At 33.6% G+C, this 27,288-nt stretch overlaps 1 long non-coding RNA gene across 3 annotated transcripts in view; it reads left to right on the top strand.

Moving 5' to 3' along the window:
* Nucleotides 1-27,288, top strand: part of LOC306658697 — a 284,777-nt gene that overhangs the window by 12,030 nt on the left and 245,459 nt on the right. For all 3 annotated transcript variants that reach the window (XR_013763125.1, XR_013763126.1, XR_013763127.1), the window contains exon 2: nt 469-522. This is a non-coding gene — a long non-coding RNA (uncharacterized lncRNA). The remainder of the gene's footprint in view (nt 1-468; nt 523-27,288) is intronic.

Here is a 27,288-nt window from a genome sequence, read left to right as displayed (position 1 = left end):
TTTTAAAAAGATGATAACTCTATTTGGTTGAATCTTCCAGGCCACAGATGGCATTTGCATAAATAAAGTTCAAATAAAAACTATGCCTAATTTAGTCTTTTTTTTAGCAGTGTACTGTATTTTACTTAGTAATGAAATTCAGTGTGATATATTCACACATTCCCAACTCATAATGTGGTCTGTATCATTCCCCTGTGTCCTATGTCCTATCATTTTCCCTTCCCTTCTCTCTTCCCTGATCTGCTTGCCACTACTCTGCTGGTCTCCTATTTTCATGAGGTCTCTCACTCTAGCTCTCACATATGAGAGAAAACAAACAACTCTTAACTTTCTACTCTGACTAATCTCAGTGTTCTCCGGTTCCATCTTTTTTTCTGCATATTACATAATTTCATTCCTCTTAATGGTTGAATAAAACCCCATTGTGTTTATTTACCATATTTTCTTTATCCTTTCATCTGTTGACAGGCTCCTAGGCTGGTTCATAACTTGGCTATTGTGAATGATGCTACTATAAACGTGGTAAGCATGTGTCACCATAGCATGCTGATTTTTATTCTTTTGTATAAATATGGAACAGTGGTATGGTTTGATCATATGGTGGTTCCACTTCTAGTCTCTTAAGGAACCTTCATATTGATCCTCATAGTATTTACACTAGTTTTACAATCCCACCACTCGTGTATTTATTGTTATGTGTATTCTTGATGATTGCCATCCTAACTAGAATGAGAAGAAATCTCAAGCGTAATTCTGGTTTGCATTTCCCTCATTGCTAAGATGTTTAACATTTTTTAGTATTTTTTGACTATCTGTATTTCTTCTTTTGTGAACTCTGTTCAGTCCGTTTGCCCATTTAATAACTGCTGTGTGTGTGTGTAGTTTCTTTATTTTTTTTTTTAAATGTGTTCTGGACATTAATCCTGTCAAGAGTAACTGGCAAAGGTTTGCTCCCATTCCATAGGCTCTCCCATTCTGTAGATTTGAGTTACTTAGCTTTAGTTCACTCTGATAATAAATTGTAGAATTCACACTCTTAATTATTCCTTTGCCATGCAGAAGTTTTGTAATTTGATGCCATCCCATTCATTAATTCTTTGTATTTTCTGAGCCTTGGAGTCTTACCAAGGAATTTGATTTCTGAACTTACATAATAGAATATTGATCCTATGTTTTTTTCTAGAGGTTTCAGTTTCTGACCTAATTCCTAGATTTTTACCCATTTTGAGTTGATTTTTGTGCAGACTGAGAGATAAAGGTCTAATTTAATTCTTCTACACATGAATGTCCACTTTTCCCAGTTATTAAAATGTCTGTCTTTTCTTCAACTTATATTTTTGGTGCCTTTGTCAAAGATCAAATGACTCTGTATGTGTTTGTCTCTGAATTTTCTTGTCTATTCCATTGGTCTACATGTCTGTTTTTATGTAGAGTTATGCTGCCTTTGTTACTATAGTTCTGTATCATAATTTAAAGTCAGGAATTGTGAAGTCTCTAGCATTGCTTTTATTGCTCAGAATTGCTTTGGCTATTCTGGAAAAACTTGTATTAAAATAAATAATGAGCAGCTAGTATACAAAAACATTTTTAATACTACAGCTTAGATTTCACCATAATCATGTATCTGTTTTTTTATTAATATCTCCATGTTTGTTAAGATGAGAAACTATAAATGTAGTTCAACGATATTTGTTACTTAGTTTTAGTTTACCTTCATAATAAACTGTAGAATTCAGATTCAAATCCAGTTTACTTTCATTGTGCAGTCTCCAATGAATAATCTCAGCTATTTAGGCAAATTAATTTTCTAGCCATGGAAGTATTCTGCATATATAGATAACTAGAAAAATGTTATTTGATATTGTGTTCCTTTAGTTATAATTATTAGAGAGGACAGGTAACTAAATCACTTTATTAAAATGAAAATATTAGTAATTATTTAATAATAATATCCTTTTACTTGTTTCCTCTTATGCAGCTTGAAAACTGTAATTTATCCTTACTTATTTTATCACATTCTAGATGATGTGTCTGGCTGGATGATTTCACCAAGCTGTTGATCACATTATATGCCACCTTACTCTTGGGAATGTGCTGTTGTCTACAATTTAATTACAGAGTTATCACACATTTTCCATGCACATGTTCATAAATTGACTCTATTGTCAATCACTTATTTTTTTCCTTCAGTGACAAAAAAATCTATTCCTAGCATATGCTGCTGAAATAATTTTTCTTCTTTATTGGCTATAGGATTACAGGAAGTTGTCTTTATTGTTTGCCACTGTTTGCAAACACATTCAGAAGCACTGCTATTTGTCATTTGCACAAGAGAGTAGAAAAGCTTAATTGGTTATGAGCTCTTGTTCTAAGAAACAATTATTTTAAATGATTGAGGAAACTAAAATTAACTTTAGCTTAGTTTCCTTGTTCTCAAATAATTTTCATTCCCATCTTTATTAAAGACTAACATAACATTCCATTTATGCCATATGCAACCTACTATGAAAGGTTCCAGTTCTATTAAATGTAGCTCCACATTTATCAGAAGCAATTTTCCCTCTTTATAATTGTTGTCTATATTTTGATGTAATTCAAACTAAAATGCCTCAAGTTTTAGCAATCTGACTCTAGGAGGTAATATATCAAACTAGAGTAGAGTTTTTAACAATCTGACTTCAGGAACTAATGCAGGAATTAAAATAGAGTTTTTAACCTTTCTCATTAATAAATAACCAGTTAATGGTAATATGCATTGCTTCAGGGTGACAGCCTTGTAAAGAACTCTTCTTCCTTTCTCTGTCTGACTTATTTTAGGTATGTGTGAGATCATTAGCCTCTGAGCTCTTGATGCAGAGACTAATGAGGCTTCTGAGTCTTTTAATTTATAGTTTGTTCAGATAGTGCATGATATCATCTAAGCTTCCCTACTAAATTCGCTAGTCAAAATTTTCAAGTTAGTCATTTTATAGCATTGTATCTGACCTGAAATTGAGCATATCAGTTTGACTACTTGTATATATTTGAAAAGCTCTTTTAAAATTGTTTGAGAATTCAAGAAATAAAAATGAGTCTAAATTGCTTCAAACACCCAACTATTGATCTTATAGTTCGATAAAACTTTCTTACCTGGAAGATAACTAAATAGTTTTTAACACAAGGAAACTAATATTTTTAATAGACTTTTTGAATTATAGTTTACAAGGAATGAGATAAACATGGCATCTATATACATTAGGGTTAAAACCAACTATGAAGGAATCCTTTTCACATCCTAAAACTGAAGAACAAGCTGTGGGATCAGAGGTTCCAAATACTCTAATCAATTTCTAGGTGCTCTTGCCACTCACTATAGTATATTTAAGGGACCAAAAATATTAACTTTAAAGAAGAAACAACTATTTAAATTTAATACTTGAGAATTTTTCCTAGAAAAAGAAAAAACCTATTGCTTCAAATAATCTATTTTGAACAATCAAGTTTGTTTGAATTTAACTTGCTATTCTGCATTTACTCAAAGTGATTCTATTAAAACCCCAATGGTAGTTCTGCATCAGTTTATTGGGGCCACATCATTTTCATTCCAGATAGAACAAATTTGCTTTTATTCTCTTAGGCTCCATTGATGGAGTGAATACACATCCCCATGAAGATCATTATTGTATTTACTGTGGAACTATTTTTGAGGATATGACTCATTAATTGGCATAGCGTCTTCTTTATAATGACCCATGAGGGCCATTCTCTTCTAGGACTGAGAGCAGCTGTAACTGAGAATTCTGTTTTAATCTTCAGCTCACTACTAATATGCATGTTGTATGTTAACATTTGATGATATCCTATTTTTCATATTCATGTTTTCTTTGCACAAAGATACACTTGTCAATCTCTTGTATATGTAAAAAATTTATATCAAAGTCTTTGTGACACTACTCAGGAGGTGTAGGCAGGTTTTTAAGTTCAATGCCAGCCTGGGCCACTTAGTGGGACCTTGCTGTAAAACAAAACAAAAAAGGTCTGGGGATGTATTTAAGTGGTAGAGCACCCCTGGGTTTAATGCTCAGTAATGAAAATTAGTAATAATAAAGATAATTGTGTCTAGATACCAGTTTAATTTCTAAGTAGTGATTAAATTGTGAATAACTTTTAAAAATCTACTTTTTATGATGTTCAAAATAAAATTGTGACTGTGTGTGTGTGTGTGTGTGTGTGTGTGTGTGTGTGTGTGTGTGATACTGAGGATTAAACTCAAGGCACTGCACCACTGAACTACATCCGCAGACCTTTTTTAAAGTTTTTCATTTTGAGACATAATTGCCTACCTGCTGAGGTTGGCCTCAAACTTGTAATCATCCTGCCTTAGCTTCCTGGGTAGTTGGGACTTCAGTGTGTACCACCAGGCCCAGCAAATATAATGATTTTTATGGAAAGCTTAATCATGTAAAACCATAGTCTTCTTGATTTGTCTAATTAAATATTTCATTACAAGCATACAAATAAACACTATTGAAGTTAATGATAAATGGAAAAATGCATATGTTTTACCTTCTGAATTTATGTTCATTTGGGATTTTAAACATTTTTAAGTATACATTAATATTCATTTTTTTTCTTTTTTATGATATGTGAATAGTAAGTTTCTAGATATGATTACCACAGGATAAGTTAAAATAGTGACAAAAAAGAAATGTATTAACAATAAAGTAATCTTTAAACAGTATGCCAAAAACAATTTTTTAGTGATTGGGCTATTCACTATGATAGAATATGCTGAGTATATACTGGTGGACAACCAGAATCCATTCCTAAAACTGGGTCTAGGAGGACAGTGAAGGATACTTAATCATATCACTAAATCTTTAATTATAACTTGTGATAAATCATATGAAAGAAAAAGCAGTTGCTATAGATTGGAGAGCTATAATATGCCTCTCTTAGAAAAAATGAGCCAAAGATTTATACCTGGTAAAAGAGAAAAGAGTCAAAGGTATGAAATTTCTAAATAAATGGAACCACATGTATAAGGTTCTCCGATGAAGAAAGAGTTTGACATGTGTGAGGAATTGATAGAATGTCCAAAGTAAAGAAGGGAAGAAGTGGGATAGGTGAAATTAGAGTCACAGGTGAAGCCTGTTCATCATAAGGGCTTCCAGCTTTAGTTAATAATTTCAGATTACTTCTAAGAGAATGTAAAGTCATTGAGATTTTATCAGATTTATATTTATATCTGATATTATCAGATTTATATTTATCAATATCATTCTGGCTACTGTGCAGGAATGATTTTAGTAGTACAGATGGGAAAACATGGGAATCAGTTAGGATCTATTACATCTTCCAAGGTCAGAAACGATGGTGACTTGCACTGGGGGAGGACATTACAAGCAATTCACTCTCAATTTTATATGAATAGAGAGCAAAGCTTATGATGATAGAATGAACATTGAAGACTAAAAAGAAAAAAAAAATGGGTCATCAAAATTGACTCTTATATTATTGTCCTGATTAATTTCCATAGATTGTAAAAGACTATGGAGAAATAAATATAACTAAAATTAAAATAGGAAATCATGCTACAGCAGATGACAGTATTTCACCTGATTTTTCAGACTTACATGTGACTTAGATTTTCTAAAGCAAGTTTTACTTTTAGTGTCTTGTTTGGAAATACAGTATCCAATTTATTGAGTACTGCTGCTGAATTACATTATAGATTTTCTTGGTACCTAAATTTATCAAAGTGAAATCTTTTATTATACTCCCAATGTCACCTGAAAAAGAGAACTACTGAAGAGTGAAGTAAGCAGTTGCTGCTTTGTGGAGGGGTTAAGTGAAAGACTTGGCTTGTGATACCTTTGAATGTTTACACATTTGCAAGCAAAAATCAGCTTACACAGCAGTGTTCTAACAAAGGCCTAAATTGGCATGCATTATGAGGCAAAATAAATCTCAGTAAAGAAAAAGAAATGATTAGAAATATTATCTTCCAAATTAAAAATCAGAAAAAGAACAGCAGAATTTTAATATTACTAAATATACATGCATTTATTTGTAGAAGACAAAACACTTTCAGAAATAATAAATAGATTGTGTCTAAGTAGCTGACAAAATTAAGAAAAATGTGTCATTAATGTGCAAAATATTAATGAATACTAACTATCTGAAAAGAAAAACTTAAAAAAAAATTTTTGGATGTGAGTCTTATTTCTTTTACATTTTTTTTTTGAGGAAACTCCAAACTCTAGGGAATTATAATTAACAAATGTTTCCCCAATTAGGAAATTTTAAGAATTGCTTTATGGGACATAAATGAGAAAGTTATCAAAGTTCCTCTTCCTGCTACTACCTTATAAAGACTATATATAAAGAACATTATAAGTATTCATTACATATGTAATGCACATTTAACCAAAATACTAGCCAGTGGAAGATAATGTGAGAGCAAAAATATACATCATGGTCAAATGAGGCTCATGTGTGGAATATAAGGAGTTTTCAAAGTTAATTATGGTGTCTGTTATATTTCTGGTTCAAACCAAGACATTAAAAAGAGAAAGATTTGATTTTAATTATATGAGGTATTAGCACAAAGAAAATAAATCAAATCTGTTTAGGGGAAACCATACTTAACTTTTCTTCATCTGCATACCAGTATCATAATTTGTGATTTTTATATACATAATGGGACAAATTTTCTTTCAAAGCCAAGCTCTCAGACTAGATTTTAAGTTTCATGCAGTAAGAAATCTGACTATTCAATTCATTGTTATGGTCTCTGTAACTAATCTAGTTACTAGTATACAGTATTGCTAAATTAAAATTTGCCACAGCAATGAAGTAATTTAAACTTAATTTGTTGTTCTTTCCTATGCTAACAATCTGAGCATTGTATATTTGTATGTGAATTCCTTGGTATATGTATACATAAAGTCAAAACATGCAAATATACTGTTTTCATTCTTAGATATCTTGAATTCAATAATAGATTTCATGAGTGACCAGTAAAAAGTCATTGCATCACAGAAAACAGAAACATTGCATGCATAGCTATATTACTAGTGTTTAATATAAAATTTTATATTCAAGGGAATTAGACCAAATTTATTTCATGTAATTCTTCCATGTAGAAAAGTCATTTTCCTAATATTTCAAAATAAAGGGTACAGATAGTTTTTGAGCATTTCTCTTTTTCTAGCATTTTTAAATAATAAAGATAAATTTGTGCAAATTTTAACATTGTCATGTGGCATTCTTTCTTACAAAATATCAAAAATTGCTTGATCATTTTAAGAATTTCTATTAAATGATTGCTAAGTAATAGTATGGAAGTGAAATAATCTTAAAACATGCTTGAAATTTTTATTATAATGAAAAATCATTTATTAGTGTCTTCTAGAGTTTTTAAATATTCAGTTAATTCATATTTTATAAAGCGTTATACCTCTTAAAATGTGTAGAAATATTTTCAATACAGAGAAAATAAATTACGTTAGTAAGACAATTTCTTCTACATTACTTCCATTGAATTATTTCATATAATAGCTATCATGTACTTCAACTTCAGTCCCCACTATATCATATGGCTTTGCAGTTACAGGAACTTGGCTCTATCACAAACCAACTTTATAAGTCAAAATGCCCTTGTGATTTAACTCTCTCAAAAGTTATTATGGAGCATTGCAAGTTTATTGTGAACAAAGTATCTATTATTACCATGGGAAATACAATTGAGAGAACAATGTGATATAAACGAAACTACCTAATAGAACAGATAAAATACTTTCTCATGTTAATTTCCCTTGCTCCTTTCTTCCTTCTCTGAGTGGCAAAGTCACATTTACTGCTTATAAATAAGAAAGTATCCTTCGGGGTAAGGATATGTCTTCTAATTGAATTTCACCTTGTTCCACTGGAAAGATGGCAATAATAATTATGTTAATCATCTTTCTGTTACTCTAACAAATTCACAGGATAATCAACTAATAACGAAAATATTTATTTTGTCAAACAGTTTTAGAGGTTTTGGTCTATGATCAGTTGGTCTTGCTGCTTTCAGATCTGTGGCAAGGCAGCATATCATGTCAGGAGCAGGTGGAAAAACAAAACCCCTTTCTCACAATTGGAAAATGAAAAAAAGGGAGAGGAAGAAGAGACCGGGGTCCCATAATACCTTTCAAGGTCACACCCCTTGTGAGCTCAAAACCTCCCACAAGGCCTTATTTCTTAAATTTCAACCAGCTCACAATAGTGCCAAGCTGGGGACCAAACCTTTAACAAATGGACCTCTGGGGGACACTTATCAATATTATTTGGAAGAAAATGAAGTTGAAAATAGTATTACATAACCATAATGCTCAGATTTTTAAAAACGAGTGACCAAAAAAAAAAAAAAATATATATATATATATACACATATATATCATCAATACTAATAGTAGGATAGAAATTTGTTTCCTTCCAGGATTCATGGTTATCTCTGAGTCTCTCATTTCATGCTCGCATTCATGATCCTTAATGCACATTTTTTTAGTTTCATGCTCCAAGCCTGTCCTAAAACTACAGTTACTAAGGCTTTTTTTTTTTTTTTTTAATGTATCTTAATAATGCAGCTCTTTCACTGAACTGAGAAAAAATTCTAATGTAAATCTCACTGGATAATTACCTAGAGTGAAAAAAACAATGGCTACATTTTGTAGAAAAATTCTACTGTATATTACATAATATCATTATTTCACTTGCTTTAATGATAGGGAAATTTTTTGTGAAATTTTCAAAAATTTACAGCACCCTGATTTCATATAATAATAAATTACAGGGCCCGGAATTAAATACTTTTTAATTGACACTAAAACACTTAGGGAGAAAAACAAAAACAAAAACAAAAAAGCCATAAAACAAAACAAAACACTTAAAAAAACAGTCTCAGGATAATATTGGAGCATAGGAAAGTCCACTCTACACTTGAGAGCTCTAGATATCAGTAACTCATTGCAATAATATTGAGAGAGGAAAGCAAGCTTATAGAACAGCTAATAATTTATTCTAAAAAAAGAGTAACAAAGTCACCTATAGACAAAAACAAAGATGCAAACACACTCTTACAAAGAGATGTTGGTAAGTAAATATGTGGACTTCGCATGTGAGAAAGTGAACTTAAATGGCAATATGTGGAAATAAATTCATGAGGCATATTCAAAAAGGTCAAAATTTGTGAAATATCAAGGTCCTTTCCATTTTTCATGCATATTTATGCTAACCTTGAAAAAATAAGCAAAGTCTTTTGGAGTAGAAATAGGTTTAGACTGAGAATGGGTCAGAATAGATTAGTTTATCATATTTTTCCTGGTTTAGATAGATTCTCATATTTTAAATTTTAAAACAGATGTTTGTATTTTAAATTCCCCAAGCAGTCTCCTTGGCTTGCATGAAATATTGTTTGGAAAACAATTAGAAAATGATTTGCTGTAAAGTAGTTCATTCACTGTTGTTGACTTTGGCAAGATTTAAAAATATAAGTATCGAGAATTATACTTATCTCAGAGCTGATTACCAGTCTATCATTGTATATTGGAGCCTATTAGCACAAAAAATAGCTAAAATAATGTTCAGATCTTATGCATAGTTACTTACAGTTTCAAAAATAATAAGTGCTGATCTTTAAAAGCTCAGCATCGTTTCCTTTAGAGTGTTCCTTAAATTTAAGCTTTGTGATATATACTATCACCTTTACAATAGTAATTTAAAAATAGTCATCACTTCTGAATTCTTAAAATAATACTAAGGACAGGGAAACATGAAAACTAATTCTCCAAAACCAATCCAATTTACTTTTTTAGATTTATTCATTTACTTTTTAATGAAGATTACCTAAGATTTATAAAATTTTAAAAGTAGTAGAGACACTCTGGAAAGAGGAGGACCATGGAGATCAAACAAAATTTGTAAGATAAAAGAACAAGTTTTTGGCAAGTTAAACCTGAACCCTTTTACCCTTTTAAAACACTACAAACCTTGGTATTACATTTTTCTCCCTCACTTTCAAGTGAAAAAAAAAAAAAAAAATTCTTCTCTTTAAATGAAGTTCTATTATATTTAGTGACTATGAAAATAAAGAAACGTTCATTATAAACTCTTATAAACTTGTTTGTTCTCATTTCAGGAAACAATGCAAAGTCACAAAACAATAAACAACAAAAATGTAAGTATTCTAATTCACTTAAGTTTGGATTCCAGTAAACTCACCAGACTACGTTTTAAACAGAAAATCACACATTTTTGTTAAAGTGTTGTTATGATTTAGATATAAGATGTCCCCCAAAAGCTTGTGTGTGAGACAATGTAAGAAAGTTTAGAGATAAAATAATTGGGATAGTCTTAAATTAATCAGAACATTAATCCCCTGATAGAGATTAACTGTGTGATAACTTTAGGCAGGTAATGTGTGGCTGGAGGAGGTAGGTCATTAGGGTGTGTCTTTGAGGTATACCTGCCCTTGGTGAAAGTAATGGAACTCTCTCTGCCTCTTGGTGGGCATGTCCAGACCTGCATTCCTCCACAGCACTCTTCCACCAAGATATTCTACCTCATCTTGAGCCCAGAGGATTGGAGTTGACTGCCTACAGACTGAGCCCTCTAAAATCATGAGCTCCAAATACATTTTTCTTTTTCTAAAATTGTTCTGTTCTGGTCTTTTGGTCACAGCAACAAAAAGCTAATTAAAACAAGCATGTTTTCATCAAATTTATTACATTAGTGTTAATATGTGAAATCAAAGTGACAGTGATATAATTGAAGAATATTTCCTCTTATTGTTATTCTTTCTCTCATATGCATATGCTATGATAAAGAATGTTTTGTGAATACTAAATATATTTATAATAATAGAAAAATAAGTAATTGCAGTGGAGCAGAATGTTAATGGTAAGTTTGCATCCTGAAAGACAGGTTCTCATCTTTCTTGTCAGCTGTCTCTCTATATATCTTTCCATCAATGGGGTGTCTAGAGAGAAAAAAAAGAAAAAACTAGAGTCCCTTCAAGCATGGTCACAGGAAAAAATAGGTGCTTTCTTCAACTGAGCATCCAACAGCATGTTTACCAATTTGAAGTTTCAGGCATATTCTACAATGTTTATGTTTCTATATATTTGTATTGGTTTCTTCAGTTTGGAATGTCCTCACTTTTACCTTCTAAACCTAACCACCTATTCCTGTGGTAAAAGTACCTGGTTATAAAATTTAGAAGAAATGAGTAAGATTTGTATTTAAAAAAAATAAAACTCAGTTGAAACATTTAGGAAGATGATGAACAAATTTCTAGTTTTCCACAAATTTTACTGAATGAGACAATATTTACAGTATGATATTTCTCTCTAAATGCAAATTCAATATTAAATTTAAAGTAAGTCTTAAACTATCTTTGTGTTTGAATAAAAAAAAGTTACATTGTTCATTGGCAAAATATAGTCAGACCTATCCTTAAAATATATTTATAGTATAATGTACATGTATATAAACTGTCCTTAAAATATATATTCACTTTTATATATGTACACATATGTATATGTAAAACATATATGTGTATATATACACATTTACATGTATATATATGTATATATACACACACACAGATATATACATATATATACATACGTATATATCTGTGTGTGTGTGTGTGTGTGTGTGTGTGTGTGTGTGTGCGCTTGTGTGTATATGTACGTATTTGCCTGGGTTAGGGGTAAAGTTTGTTCATTAACATGACTGGGATTTGACCAATTATATTGCAGAGATTTGACCAAGATGCAGGGAAATGCTATTTAAAAAGAATATAGGGAAAGGCTAACTTTGAAAAGCTCTTGTAATTAGATTCCAATGTTTTAAAAAGGAATTTTGTAATATGTTTCAATAAATTCTACCAGGTTTGATTGATTCAGTCAACTTACATCGGATATTATGGAGAAAACCTATTGTCACAGAATTTTAACGTTTTGCATGCAAATCTATATTTGGAAACAATTTTACTTTTCTATCATTAGGAAACTGCCAAAATAAATGAATGAAATATGTGCTGGAACACCATACAGTCACTAAACATGAAGTTGTTTATTTGTGATAATTTACATAAAAGATGCTGTTGAAAATGCTATTGTGAAAAAAATGCATAAAGGAGTGCCTCCTTGCAAGAACAGATTATTTATGTGGTGTTTCCTATACATGTCAAGTTTTATATTCCAAGTATAGAATTAACTCATGCATGATCATTGATTTTCTCTGTGGTAGACTTTGCCTGTTTATTTATTTACTTATTTATTTATTTTTCCTTCTTTATGCACCTGTGGGACTCAGGACTATTTAGGTAACATTTTCTTGATTTAGTTTCCTCGCCTCTCAAGTTAGAATAATAATAAACATCTCATAGAATTGTTTTGAGAAGTTAATGAAAAATCATGGTGATGTGGTAAATCTTAGGACAAGAGAGCACATACAAATTTTACCTCAATTAATATTAACTTATTATTGTTATTATAATTTTTCACTCTTATTTAAGTTTTTATACTAGGTATCTACCATTTCTAATAAAAAACAGTTGTGTAAAAATAAAATTGATTTAAAAATCATAAGAAAAAGAAACAAAGATACTTAAATATAATTGATTTTATGAGGTCTTTTTTGATCTCTCTTTGTATTCATATACCTTGAGAAGTGAAGGAGTCCCTTCTAACATGGGATCAGAAATATCAAACCTAATATTTATAGGGTATCCCTTATAAACTAGTGTCTTCTCTAAGCATTAAGTGCATTATCTTAGTTAATCTTCAAAGTAACTGTATGAAGTGAGAGATTATATTATCATTTTACAGACAAGGGTTCACATATCTGCACATAAATAGCTTTTAAAATTTTGACTTGAACTTCCTGACCTTGAGAAATAGGTTTCTAGTCTTAGCACCAAGTAGCTTGCTGGGCACACAGGAGACATTATACATGTTTGGTCAACAAGATGACTAAAGATAGACATCCTACCTTTATATTGAAGGAAAGTAATCATCTGAACTGTTTTGTTTTATTCACCTACATTGCCCAGTGCCTGTCTTTTGACTTCATTCTTTCAGTTGAACTTCAGGATCATTAATTTATTTTAAAATTACTAGAATGACATTTACATGGCATATTCCCGGTGAATTCAAAGGAAGAAGAGTCCACAAAGAATATCAAATTGAAGGGGTGAACTTTTCAAATTCCGCCCTGTACATAACAAAACACATAGAATAAATAAATCTACTTGTTAGAGAGTTCATGCCATCTGTAGAATATACTTGAGAAGATAAAGACAGAATTTATCTGGTAGGCTCACTTTTAGGCAGTGAGGCAGGGAGAACTATACTGCAGGTTTAACTTATTTCTCAGCTTAAAGCATCCATGTTCTCCTTAACTCTATTTCATCTCCTCTCCCAATCAATATCTTTCCTACACATACCTTTCTAAGTATATTCTCCATTTGTTTTTCACCTATTCTGTTCCCAAACACAACTTTCCTAGGCCCATGGATATAAGATCTTTTCTAAGATTATAGAACAAATGTGACAATATTATTGTATTTATTTCAGCAATTTGCATTACTTTCTGATGTGTTTCCACATCTCTTTACTCAGGATTTAGTTCTGAGTTATATATAAGCATAGCAGGTATAGCAGGCTAATATTTAGACGATGCTCACCAGATTTCAGATTTCTTTTTCTTAAATTTAGTATTTTTTAAACTGCTATTCACAGTGGTAACAGACTATGTATTATTTTTAAAAGGACATATGATCATTCAGAAAATGAAAGAGAAACAAAGGAAGGAAGGGAGGAAGAGAAGGGAGGGAAAAGAAAAGAGGGAAAGGAAGAAAAAGAGAAAGGGGGAAACAGAGATGGCCTTGGGAGACCCATAAGGAGATAGGACAGATACTTATTATTAGAATAAATGGAAATGAGAAAAGAATGATAAAATTAGCACGTTCCATAAGAAGCAGTCTTTATTCTTCTCTTTGCTCAAAACATTGGAAAAGCAGCAAACTACTTCTAACCCCAAACCCTTACAAAAAGAAATCTATATTGTTCATTTGTCTATATGGCACAATACATTTCAGTACCTTAGCATGATATGGAAGTAGCAAAGAGAAGACCATGCTCCAAAGATAAGTCAGAAAAGCAGCAAGTAGAGAAAATGCACTGGAAGAAACTTCCCCTTGCTCTGCTAACAGATAGTCTAAAGCCACGTGGTTATCTAGAACTATTTTGGCCAAGGAGTTGAGAGAGATTTGTAAGTGCGAAAGAGACAAGACTGTTTCATTGATCAGAGTGATCAAAGTTTTAGACAGATTTTGGAGGACCCAGTGATGGCCCTGACTCCTCACCAGGGTAAGAAGTTGTAGCCAAAGAAGAATTTATTGTCTTCAGGGATGTCCCCTGAGAGGTCCCTGGTTCACCCAGTAAAGGTCTTTAGGGATCTTGCCCAACAAGAGAACTCATTTAAGGAGTGAATTAAGAATGGTGTAACTAAATTTCCTAGAAAATATTGGGTGGGAGTTGTGAAGTTTCTGAAGCATTCTGTAATTATTCTGGTTAATTATTAATTTCATAGACAAACACATGTCCTGCAGAGGCACAGAAGAACATTGTTTCTCTAAAGAAATTCAGTAAGTCCCTAGTGAGCAAGTAATCCTGACTTTAAATCCTATGCACTCCATCCAAGAAAAATCTGGGAAAATATAATCAGTTACTGCTATAATTCTCTCTTCAGGAAACTGTAATCTTTTGTACACACACGTAGTTACTCTGGCTCAGGAGGGGTCTCATTTTAGATACTCTGAAATTTTCATTCCCCTGTAGACCAGGCAAGTGGTATTAGTTGCAATAAGAGGAAGAGTGAGACAGGGAACATTAGAAACAGTTTCAGTGGGGTAATATGTTACTCAAACCCAATACATAAAGCTATGGGCTTTGAGGTCCTGTGGAGGCATCCAGTCTCCATCTGGGATCAGAGTAAAATCTGTATCTGGATGTACAAAGGGGTCACCATATTCCACAGAGGATTGGGCACTGGGAAGACAGATCCAACCATCAACTGCATGAGTCAAAGTGGCCAAGATTGTGCTATTCCTACAAAACTGTTGTCCTCCAAGCCTAGAGAGGGAATAGGGGAAAACAATAGAGTTAGTGAAACATAAAATCTTTCATTGTGTTTTCTTGAATAGGTACTTTAGATCCCCCAGGGGGTTGTGATATCCATGTGGGTGAGGTAGCTTCTTGCAAGTCTCTTGGGCACTTCTTCATTCTATTGTGGTGAACTCAGGGCTTTATTCCAGTGAGTTTCAGGGATGTGTGAGTCATCAGAAGTATGCCATAAGGTCATGTCCATTTCTCCCCTAGTTGTTGTTCTGGTCCCTGTTCTTTCCAAGTCATGAGTAGCAGTTGGTCCCCAGACTGTAAGGGATGAAGAGGTGATTCCAAACCTGGAGGGGCCCTGAAAAAGAAGCACACTCATACATAATGGTTAATATTTGACTGCTTTAGTATGGTTTCTTCTACTATAACCATAGTCTTCCCCTTTCCCAGGGTGCCAGGAAGAGTCTCTTATACACCATTTCATAGGGGTTCAATTTAAGCCCACTTCTGGGGGCCACTGCAGAAGAGAACAATTGGCAACATTATCCCATTGCTGGTGTGGGTGAGTTTCTTGGCATAATTTAGCCACCATTTTCTTTGAGGTGTGGGTTCATCTTTTCTGTTTTTTTTTTTTTTTTTTTTTTCAATTGGGATCTCCAGGATGCATGTACTTCCACTGGATACATAATACTTTACTTGTTGGTTCACATTTGCAATAAAAGATGGTCCATTATTGCTTTTCATAGAGGAGGGGAGCCTATATCTTAGGATCAACTCCTTCGAAAGAACTCCAGTTGTTTCTGAGTCTTTTATTTTCTGGGAGGATAAGCCTCTACCCAAACAGAGAAGGTGTCAACCAATGCAAGCAAATATCTGAAGTTTCAAGTGGCATGAGACATTTGAATAAAATCTATTTGCCAATCATCAAAGGGTTGTATTCCTACATGTTGTCTTCCTCTTATGGGAGTCTTTGGACTGTTTGGGGCACATAAATTGCAGTTCTGAGTCACCTGCAGAATGGTTTTTTGGAGGCATGATCTTTGCAAATAGTGCTTGAAGAAACTTACCAAGACATCCCTCCCCTAGTGTACACTCTCATGTAGATGTTTCCTCATGTGCTGGAGTAGTCTTTCAGACAGGAGAATAAGTCTATGGGAATTTTGTCTCCACCTGGCAGTGCTATCCCAGGAGTTAAAACCCCATTCTTTTGCCTGTTTTTCATCCTTCACAGTATAAAAGGGTTTGTATTGGTGGATTCAAGCTGAGGTACTAAAGCCCAGTAAATGGTTTTCTCCCTGCAGCCCTTTTGGCTGCCCTATCAGCAGCTTGGTTCCTTCTGACGACATAACTATCTATCTTCTGGTGACCTGGGAATGCATGATTGCCACCTGCTTTGGTTCTGCCACCACTTGCATTAATGCCAGTATTTCAAGGGCATGTTTAATGTCCTTGTTTTCAGCAGTGAGGAGCCATCTTTCTTTCCAAATAGCTCCATGTGCATGTCCTGTCAAAAAAGCATATTTTGAGTCAGTATAAATGTTTATCTTCTTTCCTTTTGATATTCTGAGAGCTCTTGTCCAAGCAATTAGTTCGGCTTTCTTTGGGCTAATGTTCCTAGCGGTAAAGCCTCAGTTTGCAGTACTTCTTGTTCTGTGACTACAGCATATCCAGCTATATTCTGGCCATTATTCATGTTGCTTCTCCCATCCAAGAAGAGGTCCCAGTCTGGTTCTGGGATGGGGTGATCACACAAGTTCAACTACTAAAGTAGAGAGTTTCTTAAGATCTCCAGGTAGTTATGTTGTATTGTCCATTTTCATCCAATGGCAACAATGGAGCTAGATATAAGGTGGACCCAATTTTAAGATTGATGTTGGCTTTGTCTACTAGGATGGCTTGGTATTTTCCCATCTTTCCAGCTGACAGTCAGGAGCCACCTTTCTGTTCTAGTAGGAGAAAGACTTGATGAGGGACAAACACAATAATGGACTGTACTAGAGTGAACTAGTTTCTTCCTTATATCTGAGGCTCTTTGTGCAATGAAATTCATATTGACCATATGGAGGTTTTCAGGGACTTCTGGATCTGCATCTGTATATTTCCTGAATGCCTCATAAGTTTGCTCTAAAATTCAGAGAAAGGGGGCTAGAGATATAACTCAGTTGGTAGAGTGCTTGCCTAGCATGCACAAGGCCATGGGTTCAATCCCCAGCACCACCAAAAGAAAAATAAAAAAATTGAGGGGTCCTCATAGATCTTTTATTGTAACTCCTAAATCTTATTTAGATATTTGTTTGGGTACTTCCCCTTCTGAATCCCACCAAAATACATTTCTGATAATGATTGATCATTGTATTGTCTGCTGCCACATTTGGGTCCCAATTGGGTTTCCTAGTAGGAATGTATGAGTCTGTATGTCCACCCAAGTGGGGTGGTGAGCGGAGAAAATGGTAGTAACAACTCAGTCATTTTCTGACTCTTCCCAATAGGTTAGGTTTGAATTTTTCCAAATCAAGTCAGAGGTTACTATAAGCCCAGTAATACCCTGTAGGTTGTCCCTGTGCATTTATGCTGATGGTGTATTGCCTTACCAGAAATTGTCCTGCCCTGGCAAGAGGTGCTCCCTAGCCCAAAGGAGTGCCTTGGTGGGTTTTAGAAGGGGAGAGCATTCCTGACTCCATCATAGTCCTGTGATACCAACAATGGGGAGCTCTTTATTTCCATATTCTCCTTAGCTGAAAATTTCCCTTTGAGATTAAGACAGCCAGAAGAGGCCAGAGGGGGGCCAGAATAGCTGACTGGGCAAACACTGGGGTAGAATTAGTATTGAAAGCGTTCATGATATTTAAATTTATCAAATCCTCCTCAACCAACTCTTTGCTATTCTCACACAATAAAGGCTATGCCTTTTCTCTGCACCATCCATTTAGTCCCAGATTATTCAGACTCCTTGTTATAGCTTCATGAAAGCCTGAATATATGGGATTTCTTCCCATTTTCCTGACCTTGGGCAGAGCAGCTCCAAATATAAGATCATATGATAATTAAAAGCAGCAGACAGGGCCACCTTTCTTCCCCTTCTAGAATATTTGTCAGCCAGACTGTGTTATAGTAAAACACCATCTTTTTCTTAGTCATAGGCATATAACAACATTTAGCCCATTCAGCCAAAATTTTTCCCACTGGGCCATTGGTGGAAATTGATGCAGTGATGACCGTATCTCAGTTACAGATACAAACAACACAGAGAGAGACAGACAACTAGAGGGAATTCTCAAACCCAAGGCCAATAAACAGATGAGAAGATAGAAAAGAGCAGGATAGAGTAAAATCCTGAGGTTCTCAAGTCCCACTTAACCATAACTCTCATACCAGTGGTGCCACAAATGTCCCCACAAAGAAGGACCAGATGTCCCCACAGAAAGGGAACTGATGTGAGGAACCAAGGGTCTTGTTGTACACATCTAGGGACTTACTAGATGGCCAAGGCTGCCACAACGTTACTGCATTTGGTTTCCTTTTTTCAATATAAACCACGATGGAGTAACCTATACCATTCAGGGAGAGAAAGTGGAAGTTCCCAGAAGCAAAAGGAGCTTTATTCAGCAGCTGCTATGTCAGTCCCTCAGGCAAAAGGTGAAGTCGACCACTGTTACACTTGGATGAATAAATTAGAAGAGATTATGTAGAACATGGGATTTTAGTTAATAATATTATATTATGCTGTATACTGGAAATTTTATGAAAGTGCAGCTTTCAAGTACTTGTATCATACACAGAAAAAAAAAAGGGGGGGGGGGCCGGGGGAAAGGGGAAAAAAGGAGACAAATACTTGAGATGATGGATATGTTAATTTCCTTGACTATAATGATCGGTTCACTATGGGCATATATATGACAAAAGCATGTTATACAATGTAAATATGTGCAATAACCATAATTTTATATTAAAAATAAAAACTTCTCTGATTTATTATAAACAGTACAATAAAATATTTCATAAGTTAAACGACACAAGAAATATTTTAATCTTTATGTATTTTAAAATAGACCTACAGTGACCAAAAACTAAGCATTCTTTGTAAGTTTACAGAGTGGATTTTTCCTAATGACATATTGACTCAAAAGGGAAGACAGATCCGAAAAGGAATCTCATTCAAAATGTATTGAGCACCTGCTATGCTTGGCATGATGCTGTGAGTGAAGGATACATAAATAGATATATAATACATATACTGACTGATTTTAATAACTTAACATGGAAAAGGTATAGTGCTGCTCATATTTCAGTGTGATATAATGATATACCAACTGGTTATGAAAAAGCTTTAACACAAGAGACAGAACTATAAAATTTGCCTCAGGGAGAGAAAAAGAAAACACTAAAAGAAGGAATGTTACAATGAAGCTGGTCTTGAATGATGGGTTGGATTTCAGTGGGTAGCAACATTGAAAAGGCCATCAGGGTAAAGTACAATAATGAAAGCAAGCATGTGTGTCAAGGAAATGATCCATGTGCCTGGTACACAGGATACAAATCAAAGATTTTATACTTCAACCTGGAAAGGTACACATATTTTCTAATGTACTTGAATTAGGCCCATTTAACATTTGCCTTAAAGTCCTTAGGGGAAAAATTAGTCAAACAGAGGCACTGTATGAGAAGTTTTGCATTCTATGATATATGTTTTATGTATATATGTACATATTTATTTTTTAAATAACATTATTTTACTTCTAGTTATATTCTTACCTTATAATCAAGTCATAAAATAACACAATTTTATGTTTGTCCCAACAAGAAGGATTAGCAATACCTAATATTCATATATGTGTGATCGGTTGAGGCTCACACCCTGGGAAAGAGATTCAGGATTCTGGCAGGAGGAAAATGTGAGGTACAGTTGTGATAGCAGACATTCTTTCTTCAGAAGGTGGCAGAAAATTTAAGCATCCTGTACTTTTTTTTTTTTTTTTTTTTTTTTAATGAATGGAACTTCATCTTTGGACAAAGAGAAAAGAGCCAACCCAATTTTTCCCTCAGGTAAATGTGTGTCTTCCAGGAATTCCAGGAGGAGCCACTCCTATGACTCAGGTCAAAGTTCACAGCTTAGGGGATTTGAGCTCCAACAAAGCCAACTTAAAATGGGTATTGTCTTGGTAAGTTCACTGTCCTAAAGTTGTTGGAGATTTGCAAGTAAAGATACCCACTAACAAAACTGAAGATATGGAGGCTGTCAACAAGATGAGATTCTTCTTTTTTTTTTTATTAATTATTTTTTTATTTTTACAGACTGCATTTTGATTCATTATACACAAATAGGGTACAACTTTTAATTTCTATGATTGTACACAATGTAGATTCATACCATTAATGTAATCACACACATAGGGTAATACTGTCTGTTTCATTCTATCTTTCCATCCCCTACCCCTCCCACCCCATTTTCCTCTACACCATCCAAAGTTCCTTCATTCTTCTCTTCCCCTCTCAAGACCCCCCCCCCCTTATTATATATTGTCATCCACTTATCAAAGAAAACTTTCAGCTTTTGGGTTTTTGGCCTTGGCCTATTTCATTTAGCATGATATTTTCCAACTTCGTCCATTTCCCAGCAAATGCCATAATTTTATTCTTCTTTATGACCAAGTAATATTCCATCGTGTATATGTACCACAGTTTCTTTATCCATTCATCAATTGAAGGGCATCTAGGTTGGTTCCACAATCTAGCTATTGTGAATTGAGCTGCTATGAACTTTGATGTGGCTACATCACTGTAGTATGCTGATTTTAAGTCCTTTGGGTATAAAGCAAGGAGTGGGATAGGTGAGTCAAATGGTGGGTCCATTCCAAGTTTTCTGAGGAATCTCCATACTGCTTTCCAGAGTGGCTGCACCAATTTGGAACTCCACCAGCAATGTGTAAGTGTGCCTTTTCCCCCACATCCACACCAACACTTATTATTGCTTGTGTTCTTGATAGTAGCCATTCTAGTTGGAGTTAGATGAAATCTTGGGGCAGTTTTAATTTGCATTTCTCTAATTACTAGGAATGATTAGATTAGCACTTTTTCATATATTTGCTAGTCACCTGTATATCTTCTTCTGTGAAGTATCTGCCCAGTTCCTTAGCCCATTTATTGATCGGGTTCTTTGTATTTTTGGTGTAAAGTTTTTTAAGTTCTTTATAAACTTTGGAAATTAGTGCTCTGTCTGAGGTGTGTGTGGAAAAGGTTTTCTCCACTCTGTAGGTTCTTTTTTCACATTACTGATTGTTTCCTTCCCTGAGAAAAAGTTTTTTAGTTTGAATCTATCACATTTATTGATTCTTGCTTTTATTTCTTGTGCTATGGGGGTCTTTGTTAAGGAAGTCTGGTCCTAAGCCAATGAGATTCGGGCCTACTTTTTCTTCAATTTGGTGAAGGGTCTCAGATGTAATTCCTAGATCCTTGATCCATTTTGAGTTGAGTTTTGTACAGGGTGAGAGATAGGGTTTAATTTCATTTTACTGCATGTGGATTTCCAGTTTTGCCAGCACCATTTATTGAAGAGGTTATCTTTTCTCCATTGTAAATTTTTGGCACCTTTGTCTAGTATGAGATAACTGTACTTATGGGGTATGTCTCTGTGTCTTTTATTCTGTACCATTGGTCTACCTGTCTATTTTGTTGCCAATACCATGCCATTTTTGTTACTATTGCTCTAGAGTTTAAGGTGTGGTATTGTGATACCTCCTGCATCACTCTTCCTGCCCAGAATTGCTTTGGCTATTCTGGGCCTTTTTTTCTTCCTGATGAATTTCATGATTGCTTTCTCTATTTCTGTGAGAAATGTCATTGGGATTTTAATTGGAATTGTGTTAAATCTGTATAGCACCTTCGGAAGTATGGTCATTTTGATAGTATTAATTCTATCTATCCAAGAACATGGGAGATCTTTCTGTCTTCTAATGTCTTCTTCAATTTATTTAATGTTCTGTAGTTTTCATTGTAGAGATCTTTCATCTCTTTGGTTAGAGTGATTCCCAAGTATTTTATTTTTTTTGAGGCTATTGTGAAAGGAGTTGTTTTCCTCCTTTCCCTTTGAGATGTTTCATCACTTATGAATAAAAATGCTTTATAGGCCTTTTTTATGTAGAACAAACAAAGAAGGCACATTGCCAACAGGTTTCATCAGTAGGCATATGCCCACAAGCAAATCTTTATGACCTTGAGTACATATACTGAGTCTGGGTGTTCATGACTACACATGAACATGTTTTGACTACACACTGAAAACTGCTCCCTGGAAGACTCATTAAGGAAACCTAACTAAAGCCATCTTGGACCTGCCCTAAAATGTGGTACAATAATATTTATATGTTCATATTGACTAAGTAAATATACACTTGAAAAATTCGTTTGAAGTCATATAGCATAATTCAATATACTTTTTTATTTATTGTGGTATGAACACTTTTTCAATGGCCACTTTTAATAAAAAATCTGAGGATGAGTAGGAGAGAAGCCGGACCAGTCTGGATATCAAATTAGAAATTTATTAAAAAGTTCATGTAGGCAATATAAAAATCAGAGAACTAAATTGAATTTGGAGACAGGTATATGTTAGGTATCAAAATCAAGAGAAGCATAAAAGTATGGAAGGAAAAAGTGACTGACTGCCTGTGGGAGATGAAGACAAATCTCTTGCCACAACTTAAAAGCCATCTTTCAACATCTGTGTATTTCTATGTCTGCACCAATACATAGACAAACATATATAGGTAACAAAAGGTGACAGAAAGATAATTCCCAGTAAGAAATTTATCCACGTCATAGTTTCTGAAGGAATCCAAAGTGTTGGCTTCTAATATGAATCACCTGTATGGTTGTTACTAATTGCTATTTCCCATGCCTATAACATATTTTCAGAGTACTTTACATTTATAAAATGAATTTCCAGCAAAAAGTGCAATTTTATATTGCTATCATCTATGCTAAGGAAGAAAGATTAAATAAGAAAATCAAACTAAATTTTAGTAATAAATCTGTTTGAGCTAAAACATTTTTGTCAATAGATCAACATCTTGATTCACATAGAACTTTTCTTTTACTAGATACATAGATTAGTATTTTTCAGGATTGGTAGCTATTACCAGGCCATTTTTTAAATAGATAAGGAAAACAATTATCTCTGAGGCTAAATTAATGAACATATAGCCTCAAACAGCTAGTAAATGGTAAATTTTAGAAATAGAATTCTGTTTTTAAAGCCCTTATAAGCACTTGTTCCACTAACTCACATATATGGTGATAATAGTACATATCTTCCTTGTCAGGCAGAACTAACTTGTATAAAGCTCTGAAAATATCTTTAAAATGATACCTTTACTTCTATGGGTTGCAATTTTATAGTATTCAAGAATACATACATTTGATTTTCTATGAAAGAGAAAAAAGGTCTTAAAGTAGTCCTTGGTCTATGAGATGTGTCATTTTGAGATATATTCATATACAGTATTCATTATTATATTTCATCTTGAGAAATAATTTTATTTGAATTTGTTTTAGTAAATTTGCTAATGCAGATGCTTTTCAGTGAACAGAAGCTAATTAAAGGAGTATGTTATGTGATATTTGATTTCTAGTGCATTTATTTCTGAGTCCCTTGAGGCTTATAATTTCATTTCCTAAAACATGATTTTTTTCATCATACATAAACATTTAGTTTGATGCAACAAAGTGCATTTTTATTACAGCTACTGTTTTCCCATTCGTAATATTAGTCTAGTATCATGGAACGAATGGTTTTATCCCTCTGAGTAAATAAGGGAAGCACTCCATCTCTCAAGGAAACTCATAAACCTGACTCCTTTTAAAGTGAGCTCATCCTATAAATCTCTTCTGGTCCATTACAATCTCCTACATTGTTCTTCCAGATTGATAAATGTTTACCTCAACATAACGTAAAAAAAAAAAAAATTGCTATGTGTACTTACCATGAAAGAGCATTTTGAGAGATTTGGTTTCAAAATTTATATGCATCTCATATTGTTTGATACAATCAATGCATGGGAAGTGTCGTTCCCATTATTACAAGTGTACTTGGAGAGTTCCTAATAAAGTCAAAGTGACTTAAGGCAGTGTTTGTCTTTTGTGGTTTTGCTAGGGGGAATATGACTGTTTTCTACCATCCTTGTATTTAAGTTATATAACAGTTAAACAGATTTTAAAGGATATAAGTTATAACAATCCCTTTCAAATAAAGCTTGTCATCAATTGGATCTATACTTGGGGCTAGCTGTGACTCATTGATGGTGATAGAAAACAATCTCAGCTTGACTAGCACAGACAACTTCACCATTAGTGTGCTGAAGGAATTACCTATTTTGCCTTTGGGCTCATGAATCTGGATTTTCAATCATAATGACAATATGAAAGAAATTACTGGGTCAGGAGAACCCTGAGATCCATAGTCATAGTTTAAGACCGTCTCAACTGATTGCAAGAAAACTAGTCACTTCTGGAGATTTCAGAACGATTCTGTTAAATGTAAGATACTCCCTTTTTACCATTAGCATTTTAAAAGACATTTGCAACCTCTCAAGAGGTAAGGGGATTTTAAGAGATGTCTGATAAAGATTTTTGCCAACATCTTTCTAAAACTACTAAAGGGAGAATTCCCAGAACAAATCATTTACTTTCAGGTAAGACACTGTTGCTTGATTTAATGCCTTTAAAATTGAAATATGAATCTTCAGGAAGACTTGTTTGTGCTGGATTTTTCCCACTGCAACTAAAAGGGTCAAATTTTTAATGCTACATAGAAGATCAACCTAAGAATAAAAAATATTGTCCTATTTTCCCATTAATGTGCTCATATATTATTGAATAATTGTGTATATGTATAATATAATTAGCCTGGATAGTCACTCTTTTGACTCCTCTATATTACTCCTTATTTTACTAAAATTATGTTTATAAATCTGTTCCAAACATATCTCTTAAACACAGGACTTATTTTTCAACTAGTACTTGTTATGATACCTTGTCCATACCAGACCCTGTAAGAATTGTTAATTAAAGCTACTGAATTATTTCCAATTATGTTCTACATGTTTTTGAAAACATTAGCATTCAATAAAATAGCTATTTTTCCATATAAAGTTTGTGAAGGCTAGCTTGTGTAGTTATCAAATATTAAAAAGTCTAAAATAAAAATATAAAATTATAAGGGTATTTGGAAAGTTGGTTTGTATTTTCAAGTCAGACACCACATCAATAAAACTTTTTAGTTCTTTCAAAAAAATTAAGGTGAATTCTAATTAAATGTGAGGTCAGTAGTTCCTGATAGCCTATGACCCTTTGTAAGATAACGCTTGGAGCAAAAAATTTCATTACATCTGTGTATTCCAGATAAAAAAATATACTCACTGAAATTTTTGCTAATTAATCTGACAAAGTGGTTAGAGTAGAAATCAGTAGTATAGTGCTTTCCTAGCATGTGTGAAGTACTGAGTTCTGGGTTTGATGCTCAAAACCACCAAAAAAAAAAAAAAAAAAAGGAAAAGAAATAAAATTTGCAGAATATGACTTCCATATAATGGGATAATTATACAGTAATTAATGGTTGCTAAATTCCCTTTGAGTTCTAGTCCTCTGTGTATTCAGAAACTCTGACTTTCCTTGTTCATTTCAACAGTTTCATAAATATGTTACACTGGTCATATAATTCGCCATCTGGATCCATTGGGAAAAATTAAGCATCCTTCCTCAGAGGAATGATATATATATATTTTCAAGTTATTTTTCTTTAAAAATATTGATAAATAAATTATAGAAAATTTACTTGATAAAATATATTTTGTCCTCATTTATCTTAATGTTCTGACCTATATTTATAAGGTTAATAAGATATGTATCTCTGGAAACCCTGCTGGACAGTAGAGCTACTTCACACCAACTGACACTTTCATATTTTACATAAATATGGAGCAGTCAGTGTGGTTCAACTATATAAAACAGTAATCAGAGGTGCCAGTGGCTCAATTTTATAGTTATTAATTTAAAATGAAAGATGTAATTATAAAAATTAACTCTTTTCTCTATGGTGATTGGGTGTGCCTTCTTTGAGAAAGTTTAAAGTTATATTCTTGAACATATTTTAGGATCTGAAGGGTTCATTGCCCTCAAAAGTATACCCTTTGTATTTTATTGCTTTTGATTTCCTTATTCCTACTAGTCATATATTAAAAGGACTAAAGTATGGCATCAACATTATAATAAAATATCTGCTTTGTCTATGATAGTTTTTCATTATTTCATCAGAACTATACTACATCATCTGGCTTCCAGGTTGATACTTCAAGTTTTGTAAAAACAAATGGATAAATCTTTGGTATGCTCTCTTCATGCTTGTATGTGAAGCCATAACACAACCCATATACCACCCACTGCTTTCTAACGAAATTATCTGAAGGCTAGAGAATAAACTGGGTCAAACACACATGGACAACTTTCCATACATTGCTAGCAGTTCTTCCTATATCTTAAGGGAGAGCATGAGAAACTTTCATTGTTTCCTCTGATTGTCTTGAGGATCTAATAATACCATTAAACTTGCATACCTATTTGAGTGAGTCTTTCCTCTCCTTGTTAAGTGTAGGTTCTCAAAACAATTTCATAACTTGAGGGAGAAAATATGGTTCCACATTTCTTAATCCTGTATAAATCAACAGGATTTTTGCAGCTGATAAACAAGGAAGAGAGTGCTGAAGGCAAAGAAAGCGATGATGATCAGCTATAATCAGTGAGTTTGTCAATCAACAGCAAAGCCTAAGTAGCACAGCAGTCTGTACTACAAAGAAAAGTTCATTCTGAGGACTAGGATTGTGGCTTAGTGGTGGAGTGCTCACTTAGCACGTGTGGAGCCCTGGTTTCGATCCTCAGCACCACCTAAAAATAAGATAGGGGTATTGTGCCCACCCTCAACCAGAAAATATATTCTAAAAAAAGAAAAAAAATATTTTGAGATTGATTTTCCATTGCCTATAATGATTTTGTTTGGGGAAATCATTTTTTAAATCTGTTAATATTAAAACTAATCTGTGGCTTCAAAGGGCATACTTGAGAGGCACGGATACAATAAACCTAAAGTTTACAT

This window comes from Sciurus vulgaris, assembly GCF_902686455.1.
Source record: "Sciurus vulgaris genome assembly, chromosome: 4".
Classification (NCBI taxonomy): domain Eukaryota; kingdom Metazoa; phylum Chordata; class Mammalia; order Rodentia; family Sciuridae; genus Sciurus; species Sciurus vulgaris.
The sequence above is the reverse complement of the archived record's forward strand: the minus strand, read 5'-3'. Positions and strand labels throughout refer to the sequence as shown.